We start from the raw sequence: 12,797 nt of genomic DNA on the forward strand, positions 1-12,797 counted from the left end.
TGATTGGCATTAAAGGAATAATCAGCCTCTCACAGAAGTAGGACCTATTTCTCTTCCTTCAAAACAATCCTCAAAGCCTGTGAATCCCCTCCAGTGTGCTCATTATGCGGTTAGCTCTGCTCTCAGCTGCAGAGGCAGCTCAGTTTGCATTCCTAGATGCCCCGCTCAGGGGTGGGCATGCTTCGGTGGGTTTTGAGTGGCGAGAAGTGCTTTTCTCAGAGGCTGCATTCCACATGAGGCCTAATAAACGATAGAATGCGTCTGCAATTAGTGGCATCTCTGCTTGCAGACTTAATGTGCCGAAGGCTGCTTGTTGATTTTCTTGCACTGTTCAAAGCGATGCCACAAGCTCTTTGGGTCGGACCTCGGCTTAGCGAGCCCCCCCTTCCTTTTTGTCCCATGAAGAGGACGATGCAGTAATGTAAAAGAGCCCAGTGGGTCGAGCTACATCTATCACATAGGCAAATCTGAAAAGGTTTCCAGTCAAGATCAAATTCTTATTATTATTATTTTTCTATTTTTGAGACAGAGTCTCACTCCGTCGCCAGGCGCCAGGCTGGAGTGCAGTGGTGCGATCTTGGCTCACTGCAAGCCCTGCCTCCCGGGTTCAAGCAATTCTCCTGCCTTAGCCTCCCGACTAGCTGGAACTACAGGCACGAGCCACCACGCCCAGCTAGTTTTTGTATTTTACTGCAGATGGTGTTTCACCTTCTTGGCCAGGATGGTCTGGCTCTCTTGACCTCATGATCCGCCTGCCTCTGCCTCCCAAAGTGCTGGGATTACAGGCGTGAGCCACTGTGCCCAGGCTAAGATCAAATTATTAAAAGATATGAGCAGATCAGGTGCCTGCCACCATGCCCAGCTAATTGTTATGTGTGTTTTTTTTGAGACATGGTCTCACTATGTCTCCCAGGCTGGAGTGCAGTGGCTCAATCTCAACTCACTGCACCCTCTGCCCCTCAGGTCCGGGTTCAAGCAAATCTCCTGCCTCAGCTGCCTGAGTAGCTGGGATTAGAGGCATGCACCACCATGCCCAGCTAATTTTTATATTTTTAGTAGTGATGGGGTTTCACCGTGTTGGCCCGGCTGGTCTTGAACTCCTGATCTTGTGACCTGCCCACCTCGACCTGCCAAAGTGCCATGTTGGCTAGGCTGGTTTTGAGCTCCTGACTGCAAGTGATCAGCTCGCCTCGGCCTCCCAGAGTGTTGGGATTACAGGCGTGAGCCACCATGCCAGGCCCTGAATTTGCAGAGTTCTGATAAATGAAGTTTTGTTCTTCCACTGTGCCCTGTAATTTGGCAATTCTGTAATTCAGTTCAGATGCACATACTGCTGAGTCAGGTTGGGGCCTCTACTATTGCTCCCCCTCTCCAGTCACCCCCCAACGCCGGCTGCAGAAGAGTAGGGAAGGCCCTGGACTTGGGATCTGGCATAGGAGGGTCTGGCATCAAACCCTGGTTCTGAAGCTTTACTGGCCAAGTGTTCAAGTGATCTTTCATTCACCAAGCACTTGCTAAGTGCCAGCACTGGGTTGGAGATGCTGGAAAGACGAAGATAAATAAGACAATACTTACCTGGCAGGGGAGATACCATGATCACGAAGGTGGTTTTCCCAGGGTTATCCATTGCACTCCGGATGTGCGGACCCCTTCGATCTCCCCAAATGTGGGAAAGTCCACTGCATAATTTGTGATAGTGGGGGACTGCATTTGTGCTTTCCCCTGAATTAAAAAAAAACAAAAAACAAAAAACAAAAAAACCCACATAATTTCCTCCCTTCCTCTTCTCTTTTCTTTTTGTTCTTTCTCTCCCTCTTTCTTTCTTTTACTGAGAGTTCTTTTAACTATATTAATTAGAAAAATATATTTAGAATAATAAAATGAACACCCGTGATAAGAACCATCCAGCTTAAAAAATAAAGCTAGAAAGACTTAAAAAATTTTTAGAGACAGAGTCTCACTCTGTTGCCCAGGCTGGAGTGAAGTGGCTTGATCACAGCTCAGTGCAACCTCCAACTCCTGGGCTTAAGCAGTCCTCCAGCGTCAGCCTCCAGAGTAGCTAGCACTACAGGTACACACCACCAAGCCTGGCTAATTTTTAGATTTTTTGTAGAGATGGGGTGTCACTATGTTGCCCAGGCTGGAGTCAAACTCCTGACCTCAAGTGATCCTCCTATTTCAGCCTCCCAAAATGGCTAGGATTATAGACAAGAATCACCACTCCCAGCCTAGAAAAACTTCTGAAACTTTTTCCTTGGTGCATATCTCAGTTCCTTCTCTCCCACTGAAAGAAAACCTCTGTTGTGCCTTCAGTGTTTATCACCCCTCTGCATTTTTTTTTTTTTTTGAGACACAGTCTCACTCTGTTGCTCAGGCTGGAGTGCAATGGTGTGATCTTGGCTCAACCTCTGCCTCCCGGGTTCAAGTGATTCTCTTTCTCCTGCCTCAGCCTCCTGAGTAGCTGGGATTTCAGGCACCTGGCCACTACACCCAGCTAATTTTTGTTTTTTTTTTTTGAGACAGAGTGTTGCTCTTGTTACCCAGACTGGAGTGCAATGGTTCGATCTCGGCTCACCGCAACCTCCACCTCCTGGGTTCAAGCAATTCTCCTGCCTCAGCCTCCCGAGTAGCTGGGACTACAGGCACGCACCACCATGCCCAGCTAATTTTTGTATTTTTAGTAGAGACGGGGTTTCACCTTGTTGACCAGGATGGTCTCGATCTCTTGACCTCGTGATTCACCCACCTCAGCCTCCCAAAGTGCTGGGATTACAGGCGTGAGCCACTGCGCCCGGCCTTAATTTTTGTATTTTTCTTAGAGATGAGATTTCACCATGTTGGCCAGGCTGGTCTCTCACTCCTGGCCTCAGCTGATCCACCCACCTCAGCTTCCCAAAGTGCTGGGATGATAGGCGTGAACCACCTTGCCAGGCCCTCTGCATGCCTTTTATTTGTACTACCTAGGTATGAATGCTTAAATATTATGTAGTGTCAAGCACTTTAAAAATTTCTATGCATCATACTACCAAAATTTTTTTTTTTTGAGACAGAGTCTCACTCTGTCACCCAGGCTGGAGTGCAGTGGCATAATCTCAGCTCACTGCAACCTCTGCCTCCTGGGTTCAAGCGATTCTCCCGCCTCAGCCTCCCGAGTAGCTGGGATCACAGGCGTCCGCCACCATGCCCAGCTAATTTTTTGTATTTTTAGTAGAGAACAGTTTCACCATGTTGGCCAGGCTGGTCTCAAACTCCTGACCTCAGGTGATCCGCCCGCCTCAGCCTCCCAAAGTGCTGGGATTACAGTCATGAGCCACTGTGCCCGGACATCGAAATCTTATAACTTGCTGCTTACTTAAAACGTTTTAAGATTTATTTATGTAATACATGTAACTCAATTCATTTGTCTTTGTCTTTGTTTATATTAAGGGTAATTTTTCATAGAAATGTATAAACTTTATACAAAAAAGTAGATAAACAGTAAGTGTACAGCTTAATGAATTTTCATAGTCAACACACCTGTGTAACCACGCCCAGTGAAGAAACAACTGGCCAGGCATGGTGGCTCACGCCTGCAGCCCTATCACTTTTCAGGGGCCAAGGCGGGCAGATCACTTGAGCCCAGGAGTTCAAGATCAGCCTGGGCAACATGGTGACCACTGTCTCTACTGAAAATACAAAAATTAGCTGGGCACAGTGGCACGTGCTTGGAATGCTGAGGTGGGAGGATTGCTTGAACCTGGGAGGCAGAAACTGCAGTGAAATGAGGCCTCCCATAGCACTCTACCCTGGACAAGAGTGAGACTCTGTCTCACGAAAGAAGCAAATAAAAAAAAAAAAAAAAAGAGAAACAACTCTATCTGTATCCAGAACCATCCGAGCCCCGCTTTTTTTTTTTTTTTTTTTTTTTTTTGAGACAGAGTCTAGTTCTGTCACCCAGGCTGGAGTGCAATCACACAATCTCGGCTCTCGGCTCACGGCAACCTCTGCCTCCTGAGGTTCAAGCGACTCTCTTACCGCAACCTCCCGAGTAGCTGGGATTACAGGTACCCGCCACCATGCCCGGTTAATTTTTGTATTTTTAATAGAGATGGGGTTTCCCCATATTGGCCAGGCTGGTCTTGAACTCCTGACCTTGTGATCTGCCCGCCTTGGCCTCCCAAAGTGCTGGGATTACAGGTTTGAGCCACTGCGCCTGGCTGAAGTTAGGGAACTTTAAGGCCACATAGTGAGGGCTAGTGCAGAACCTCCAGGCTTCACTCTCCCTAGTTGTGGTCTGGCACCGTCTTGTAATGGAGGTGTGTGGGAGGGTCCCATGAAGACAAATCATTAGAAGCCAATGAGACAAGTAACTGGGATATTATTTGAGGTGCACTGGCAGCCCCAAAGCTGAATGAGATGAATTCCACTGCATGGGTTGGAAGGAGTCACAGAGAAGCCCTGGATTGAACTGGATCTTCGGACAAGTCAATTTAGAGTGACAGTACCCATCTCTGATGGTCCTAGTGAGAATTTAAGGTGCTTTAAGCATTAGGTAAAGCTCCTGGTACTGGCACATATCAGTACTCGCACAACAGTGAAGGGCTGTTGAAGGAATTAGCAAACGTATGTAGGACTGGAAGAACTTCGCATGGTTATGTTCCTTCCTGGAGCCAGGGGATGGACAAAATGACCTCTCTAGGCTCTATTCATCCTGAGTTTTGAGTAGGTCAGGGGAGAGCCTAGAGTAAAGGGCCAGCTCCCCAGCCCCCACGGCTGTGAGAGCAATTCCTTCCTAGACAGGGAAGAAACAATGTCACAGCACCCTGTCACCCTTTCTCCAGCTCTACCCTGATCTCCGGATCCAGCAGAAGGAACTGGGGTCTAGGACCCCCAACTCCCACAAAAAGACCTAGGCTGGGGGATGGGCTGGGGAGGTGTGTGTTTGTTTTGAAAGCCTAGATGAGGAGGAGGAGGAGGAGGAGGAGGGGGAGGAGGGGGAGGAGGAGGAGGAGGAGGAGGGGGAGGAGGGGGAGGAGAGGGAGAGGGGGAGGAGGGAGAGGGAGATGGGGTGGAATAAAGGGGGAGGATTAATTTGCAGCTGAGATTTTAGGGCCAAGGATTGAAGCCTCTTCCTGCCCTCCTCCGCTGCTCCACTTGGCTTTATCCCAAGGAGTTGCCCTGGGGCTTCCGCGATGGCGGCGGGAATGCGGGGAAGCTGTGGGCCTGGGAGCCGGAGGCTAGATGGGGGCAAAGAAGAGTGAGGCGGCTCACAGATCCTGGTGGGCTGGGTTCTGGCAGAAAACCGTGGGCTGGCCGGCTCCAGGGCCCGGCTGAGCCTCAGCAGGTTCTACCAGAGCTGGCTCAACAGCGGCACCTGCCGGCTGGGGCCCTCTCTGCGGGGCAGGGCTCCTCCACCGCCCTGGTAGCTCTGAGGGTGAGTCACTCCTGGCCTGGCTCTGCGGCCTCCCCAGCTGTCGGATCAGAAAATGTTGCGAGCTGAGGAATGTCCCTAAGCGGAGGGCCTCTGCCCTTCCGGCTGCCACCTGTGCCCCTAACACTACCCTGTTCAACAAGGACACTGACCGAGGGCCAGCGCTGGGGAAAAAGAGTAGGATGAAGCCACTCACTTTCGGGAGCTCCTGGTTTGGGTAGTTCTTTCTTTCTTTCTTTCTCTCTTCTCTTTCCCTCCCTCCCTCCCTCCCTTTCTTCCTTTCTTGAGACGAAGTCTCACTCTGTCACCCAGGCTGGAGTACAGTGGTGCAATCTCAGCTCACTGCAACCTCTGCCTCCCAGATTCAAGCGATTCTTCCGTCTCAGCCTCCCAAGTAGCTGGGATTACAGGTGTCTGCCACCACGCCCAGCTAATGTTTGTATTTTCAGTAGAGACGGGGTTTCACCATGTTAGCCAGGATGATCTCGACCTCTTGACCTCGTGATCCACCCTCCTCGGCCTCCCAAAGTGCTGGGATTACAGGCGTGAGCCACTGCACCTGGCCTTGTTTTTTTTTTTTTTTTTTTTTTTCGAGACAATGTCTCAGTGTGTCACCCAGGCTGGAGTGCAGTGGCATGATCACGGCTCAGTGCAACCTCTACTTCCTGGGCTCAAGAGAGCCTCTCACCTCAGCCTCTTGACTAGCTGGGAATACAGCCGCATGCCACCACACCTGGGTAATTTTTATTTTCTTCTTTTAGAAATGAAATCTCACTCTGTTGCTCAGGCTGATCTGCTCACCTCAACCTCCCAAAGTGGTGAGATTACAGGCATGAGCCACTGTCTCCAGTTGTTTTACTAGTTTTTGTGGACGGAGGTCTCCCTACGTTGCCCAGGATGGTCTTGAACTCCTGGGCTCAAGCAGTCCTCCTGCCTCAGCTTCCCAAAGTGCTGGGATTTCAGGCATGAGCCACCACATTCGGATCTTTAGGCTTTATTTTTATTATTTTTGAGACCAAGTTTTGTTCTCGTTGCCCAGGCTAGCATACAGTGGCATGATCTCGGCTCACTGCAACCTCCGCCTCCTGGGTTCAAGCGATTCTCCTGCCTCAGCCTCCCAAGTAGCTGGGATTACAGGTATGCACCACCATGCCCAGCTAATTTTTGTATTTTCAGTAGAGATGGAGTTTCGCCACGTTGGCTAGGCTGGTCTCAAACTTCTGGCATTAGGCCATCTGCCTGACTCAGCCTCCCAAAGTGCTGGGATTACAGGCATGAGCCACTACGCCCGGACTGGTCTTTAATCTAGAGCAATTCCTCATCTCTTTTACCTTTCATGACATTTTTTCAGAGTAGGACTCCTCCATACCTTTTTCCTTTTAATCGAATACACCTATTTGAGGTTTGTCTGCTATTTCCTTATGCATAGATTCATGCTATGCCTCTCTGGTGCAAATATAAGCAGTATTATATTCTTTGGGTGGAGTTCTCCACTTTAAAGGATTCATGGAACTTCTGAACCTCTGAGGATTAACCCCTGAGTTGTCTGTCAAAAAATTAGATTTTCAAAACAAGTTAAGAATGACATCATTAGGCTGGGTGCGGTGACTCACACCTGTAATCCCAGCACTTTGGGAGGCTGAGGCAGGCAGATCACGACGTCAAGAGATCGAGACCGGCCGGGCGCGGTGGCTCAAGCCTGTAATCCCAGCACTTTGGGAGGCCGAGGCAGGTGGATCACGAGGTCGAGAGATCGAGACCATCCTGGTCAACATGGTGAAACCCCGTCTCTACTAAAAATACAAAAAATTAGCTGGGCATGGTGGCGTGTGCCTGTAATCCCAGCTACTCAGGAGGCTGAGGCAGGAGAATTGCCTGAACCCAGAAGGCGGAGGTTTCGGTGAGCCGAGATCGCGCCATTGCACTCCAGCCTGGGCAACAAGAGCGAAACTCCGTCTCAAAAAAAAAAAAAAAGAGATCGAGACCATCCTAGCCAACATGGTGAAACCCCATCTCTAGTAAAAACACAAAAATTAGCTAGGCGTGGTGGCACGTGCCTGTAGTCCCAGCTACTTGGGAGTCTGAGGCAGGAGAATTACTTGAACCCAGGAGGCGGAGGTTGGTGAGCAGAGATTGCGTCACTGCACACCATCCTGGTGAAAGAGCGAGACTCTGTCTCAAAATAAAAATCAAAATAAAAATAAAATAAAGCCTGATGCTTGGCTTAGGCTCTGCCCTCTCTCTCGCCTTCTTCCCCTCCCGCTTCCAAACTTGCCTTTGAAATTTCAGCAGCTGCTATTGAAAGTATTCTTTTTTGAAGGCCACTGGGGACACCCTAATTGCCCAACTCAGTCACTTTCGTAGTCTTCATCCTCTTGACCTCTTCTCAGGGCAATGGACTGGCTCACCCGCCTTTCTCCCTGAAACCACAGAAGGCCACGCTTGGCAGCCCCAGTCTCCACCCAACTCCTTCATCAAAAATGACAGAATGTCAGCTGCTCTGGGAGGTAACAGAGGTGGACTCACTATGGAGCCAGCTTCGCAGGTGGTGGCTTGTCAGGAGAATTCTGCTGGTCCTGGTCTTTCGTTTTCTTTCTTTCTTTTCTTTTTTTTTTTTTTGGAGACGGAGTCTCACTGTATTGCCCAGGCTGGAGTGCAGTGGTGCGATCTCAACTCACTGCAGCCTCTGCCTCCTGGGTTCAAGTGATTCTCCTGCCTTAGCCTCCCAGGTAGCTGGGATTACAGGCACCTACTACCACATCTGGTTTATTTTTGTATTTTTAGTAGAGGCAGGGTTTTATCATGTTGGTCAGGCTGGTCTCGAAAATTCCTGACCTCAGGTGATCTACCCACCTCAGCCTCCCAAAGTGCTGGGATTACAGGCCTGAGCCGCCACGCCCGGCCTGGTCCTGGTCTTTCTTGCATACTTCCCGCACCTCGGCGAAGACGTTCTCCCAGCTCCTGTCATCAGATGGGATGCCTGGAATTGTTCTTTTCCCTGGAGAGCCCCACCTTCTAGTGGTTTCAACTTTGCTTCCTTCAACAACCCAGGAGGGCAGCCCTAGTCTCTGACTCTGACCAGTGGCTGTCCAGGTAGCATTATGTCAGGAGTAGGTCTGGACTCAGTGTTTCTTCCTCAGTGGCCCTAGGGCAAACAGAGACCCCTCAGACTCCTTTCCTAGGCTGTGAGCTCTTTTTGGGCAGACTGGGGTCTAATTCTTCTCTGTCCCTTGGCGCTGGGCATGCAGTTGGCCCTCCATCAACAGTGATGGAATAATGGTCAGGCTCAGTGGCTCATGCCTGTAATCCCAGCACTTTGGGAGGCTGAGGCGGGAGGATTACTTGAGGTCAGGAGTTCAAGACCAGCCTGGTCAACACGGCAAAACCCAGTCTGTACTAAAAATACAAAAATTAGCTGGGTGTGGTGGCACGTGTCTGTAATTCCAACTACTCAGGAGGCTGAGGCAGGAGAATTGCTTGAATCCGGGAGGCGGAGGTTACAGTGAGCCGAGATTGGGCCATTGCATTCCAGCCTGGGTGACAGAGTGAGACTCTGTCTCAAAAAAAAAAAAAAAAAGAAGTTATAGAATACTGAGCAAAGAGGTTCTGCTTGCCCAAGGCCTGGCCTTGCTTGGCTTTCATCACAGGGACCTCTGCGTTGGCTGGCTGTTGGGAGGGAGATATCTGGAAACTGGTTGTCCCTGGTACAGGGGAAACAGTGGGGAGAGGTAGGTCCCAATTTCTGGGTTAATTTCTTGGCTCTGCCATTTTCTTTTTCTTTTCCCCCCGGAGTTATTGTTTCCTGTTCTTTAAAAAAATTATTTCAGCGCTGGGCACGGTGGTTCAAGCCTGTAATCCCAGCACTTTGGGAGGCCGAGGCGGGTGGATCACAAGGTCGAGAGATCGAGACCATCCTGGTCAACATGGTGAAACCCCGTCTCTACTAAAAATACAAAAAAATTAGCTGGGCATGGTGGCGCGTGCCTGTAATCCCAGCTACTCAGGAGGCTGAGGCAGGAGAATTGCCTGAACCCAGGAGGTGGAGGTTGCGGTGAGCCGAGATCGCGCCATTGCACTCCACCTGGGTAACAAGAGCGAAACTCCGTCTCAAAAAAAAAAAAAAATTATTTCAATAGGCTTTTGGGGAGCAGGTAGTATTTGGTTACATGGATACATTTTTTTCTTTTTTTTCTTTTGAGATGGAGTCTTGCTCTTTCACCCAGGCTGTAGTGCAGTGGTGCAATCTTGGCTGACTGCAACCTCCACCTCCCTGGTTCAAGCAGTTCCCTTGCCTCAGCCTCCTGAGTAGCTGGGATTACAGGTGCCTGGCACCATGCCTGACTAACTGTTTTTGTATTTTTAGTAGAGACTGGGTTTCACCATGTTGGCCAGGCTGGTCTTGAACTCCTGACCTCAGGCAATCCACCTGCCTCGGCCTCCCAAAGCGCTGGGATTACAGGCGTGAGCCACCGTGCCCGGCCACAGATATATTCTTTAGTGGTGATTTCTGAGATTTTGGTGCACCCCTCACCTGAGCTTGTACACTGTACACGTTGTGTAGGTTTTTTTTTTTTTTTTTTGATATAGAGTTTCACTCCTTTTGTCCAGACTGGAGTGCAGTGGCGTGATCTCAGCTCACTGCAACCTCTGCCTCCTGTGTTCAAGCGATTCTCCTCCCTCAGCCTCCCGAGTAGCTGAGACTACAGGCACACGTCATCACACCCAGCTAATTTTGTTGTATTTTTAGTAGACATGGGGTTTCACCATGTTGGCCAGGATGGTCTCAATCTCTTGACCTTGTGATCCGCCCGCCTCAGCCTTCCAAAGTACTGGGATTACAGGCGTGAGCCACCGCGCCCGGCCTCCATTGAGTATGTAGTCTTTTAGCCCTCATCCCCCTCCCAGCCTTACCCTAGGGTCGCCAAAGTCCACTGTTCATTCTTACGCCTTTGTGTCCTCGTATAAGTGAGAACATATGTTTGGTTTTCCATTTCTGAGTTACTTTGCTTAGAATAATGGTCTCCAACTTCATCCAGTTCCTGCAAAGGCCATGATTTTGTTCCTTTTTATGGCTGAGTAATATTCCAGGGTGTGTGTGTGTGTGTGTGTATGTGTGTGTGTATACATATCTATATCTATATATATATCTGTATCCCAGCACTTTGGGAGGCCGAGGCGGGTGGATCACGAGGTCCTAGATATATATGTGTGTGTATATATATATAGATATATATACACAGATATGCCTCTGTCTGTATACATAATATGTATATATGTGTACATATATGTATATATATATGTGTATACACACACACACACATATATATATAACATTTTCTTTAGCCACTCATTGATTGATGGGCACTTGGGCTAGTTCCATATATTTGCAATTGTGAATTGTGCTGCTATAAACATGTGTGTACAAGTGTTCTTTGTCAGATGCATAGTCTGCAAAGATTTTCTCCCACTCTGGGTTGTCTATTTACTCTGCTGATTATTTCCTTTGCTGTCTCATCTATTTATCTTTGCTTTTGTTGTGTTTGCTTTTGGGTTGTTGGTCATGAAGTCTTTGCTGAAGCCAACGTTTAGAAGAGTTTTTCAAATGTTATCTTCTAGCATTTTTATGGTTTCACCTCTTAGATTTAAGTGTTTGATTCATCTTGAGCTGATTTTTGTATGAGATGAGAGATGAGAATCCAGTTTCATTCTTCTACTTGTGGCTTGCCAATTATCCCAGCCGTTTGTTGAACAGGGTGTCCTTTCCCCCTTTTATGTTTTTATTTGCACTGTGAAAAATCAGTTGGCTGTAAGTGTTTGGCTTTATTTCTCGGTTCTCTATTCTGTTCCATTGGTCTATGTGCCTGTTTTTACACCAGTGCCATGCTGTTTTGGTGACTATGGCCTTATAGTATAGTTTGAAGTTAGGTACTGTGATGCCACCAGATTGGTTCTTTTTGCTTAGCATTTGCTTTGGCTCTGAAGGCTCTTTTTTGGTTCCATATAAATTTTCGGATTTTTTTTTCTAGTTCTGTGAAGAATGAGGATGGTATTTTGATGGGAATTGCATTGAGTTTTTGGATTCCTTTAGGCAGTGTAGTCATTTTCACAGTATTGATTCTAACCATTCATGAGCATGAAATGTGTTTCCAATTGTTTGTGTCATCTGTGATTTATTTCAGCAGTGTTTTGTAGCTTTCCTTATGAAGATCTTTCGCCTCCTTTGTTAGGTATATTCCTAAGTATTTTGTTATTATTTTTTGCAGCAATTGTAAAAAAGGTTGAGTTCTTGATTTGATTCTCAGCTTGGTCATTGTTGGTATACAGCAGTGCTACTGATTGGTGCACACTGATTTTGTATCCTGAAACTTTACTGAATTTGTTTATTAAATCTAGAAGCTTTCTGGATGAATCTTTAGGGTTTTCTAGGTATATAATCCTATGGTTGGTGAACTGCGACAGTTTGACTTCTTCTTTACCAATTTGGATATCCTTTATTTCTTTTTCTTGTCTGATTGCTCTGGCTAGGACTCTGCCATTTTCTTGACCTTGGATATGTCACTAAGCTGCTGAGTGCCCCAGTCTCCACGTCTTAATGAAATAGTGGGACTAGTAACACCAACCTGGATGTATTGCCACAAGGATGAAACTAAAGAGACCCTTTCACAGGCCCAGCGTGTGGTGTTCGGCGGGTCTTCCGTAATTGTTCCTTCTGTTAGCATTCATCAAACACCTGCCAGATGCCACGCTCTGCTCCCCTAGTCCTGAGAATGAACCTGGGTTTTCTAGCGGGGGTCCCTTAGTCCACTCTCTCCTGTCAGCTCAGCAGCTCTGGGCATCTGTGAGTCACAGTCTATTTGGCTGCAGATTGGATGGGCCTCATCTGCCCTAGTTTGTTTGTTTTTTGAGATGGAGTCTCACTGTGTCGCCCAGGTTGGAGTGCAGTGGCACAGTCTCAGCTCACTGCAACCTCTGTCTCCCGGTTTCAAGTGATTCTCCTGCCTCAGCCTCCTGAGTAGCTGGGATTACAGGTGCCTGTCACCACACCCAGCCAATTTTGGTAGTTTTGGTAGAGACGGAGTTTCGCTATGTTGGCCAGGCTGGTCTTGAACTCCTGACCACAAGCAATCTGCCCACCTTAGTCTCCCAAAGTGCTAGGATTGCAGGCATAAGCCACTGCGCCCAGCTGGGCTTATTTTTAAATATTGTTGATTTCTCTCTCTCTCTTTTTTTTTTTTTTTTTTTGAGACACAGTTTCGCTCTTGTTACCCAGGCTGGAGTGCAATGGCGCGATCTTGGCTCACCGCAACCTCCGCCTCCTGGGCTCAGGCAATTCTCCTGCCTCAGCCTCCTGAGTAGCTGGGATTACAGGCACGCGCCACCACGCCCA

The 12,797-nt window shown here is 48.3% G+C and overlaps 1 long non-coding RNA gene and 1 other non-coding gene across 2 annotated transcripts in view; one reads left to right on the forward strand and one right to left on the reverse strand.

Moving 5' to 3' along the window:
- Positions 1–12,797, reverse strand: part of LOC120366911 (uncharacterized) — a 22,265-nt gene continuing 9,468 nt past the window's right edge. The window contains exon 3 of the long non-coding RNA XR_005581432.2: positions 1–240. This is a non-coding gene — a long non-coding RNA (uncharacterized LOC120366911). The remainder of the gene's footprint in view (positions 241–12,797) is intronic.
- On the forward strand, positions 1,568–1,725 carry LOC120367075 (U1 spliceosomal RNA). The gene has a single exon (XR_005581567.1). It is a non-coding gene; the product is annotated as a U1 spliceosomal RNA (small nuclear RNA).

This window comes from Saimiri boliviensis, chromosome 17 (assembly GCF_048565385.1).
Source record: "Saimiri boliviensis isolate mSaiBol1 chromosome 17, mSaiBol1.pri, whole genome shotgun sequence".
In the NCBI taxonomy this organism is placed as follows: Eukaryota; Metazoa; Chordata; class Mammalia; order Primates; family Cebidae; genus Saimiri; species Saimiri boliviensis.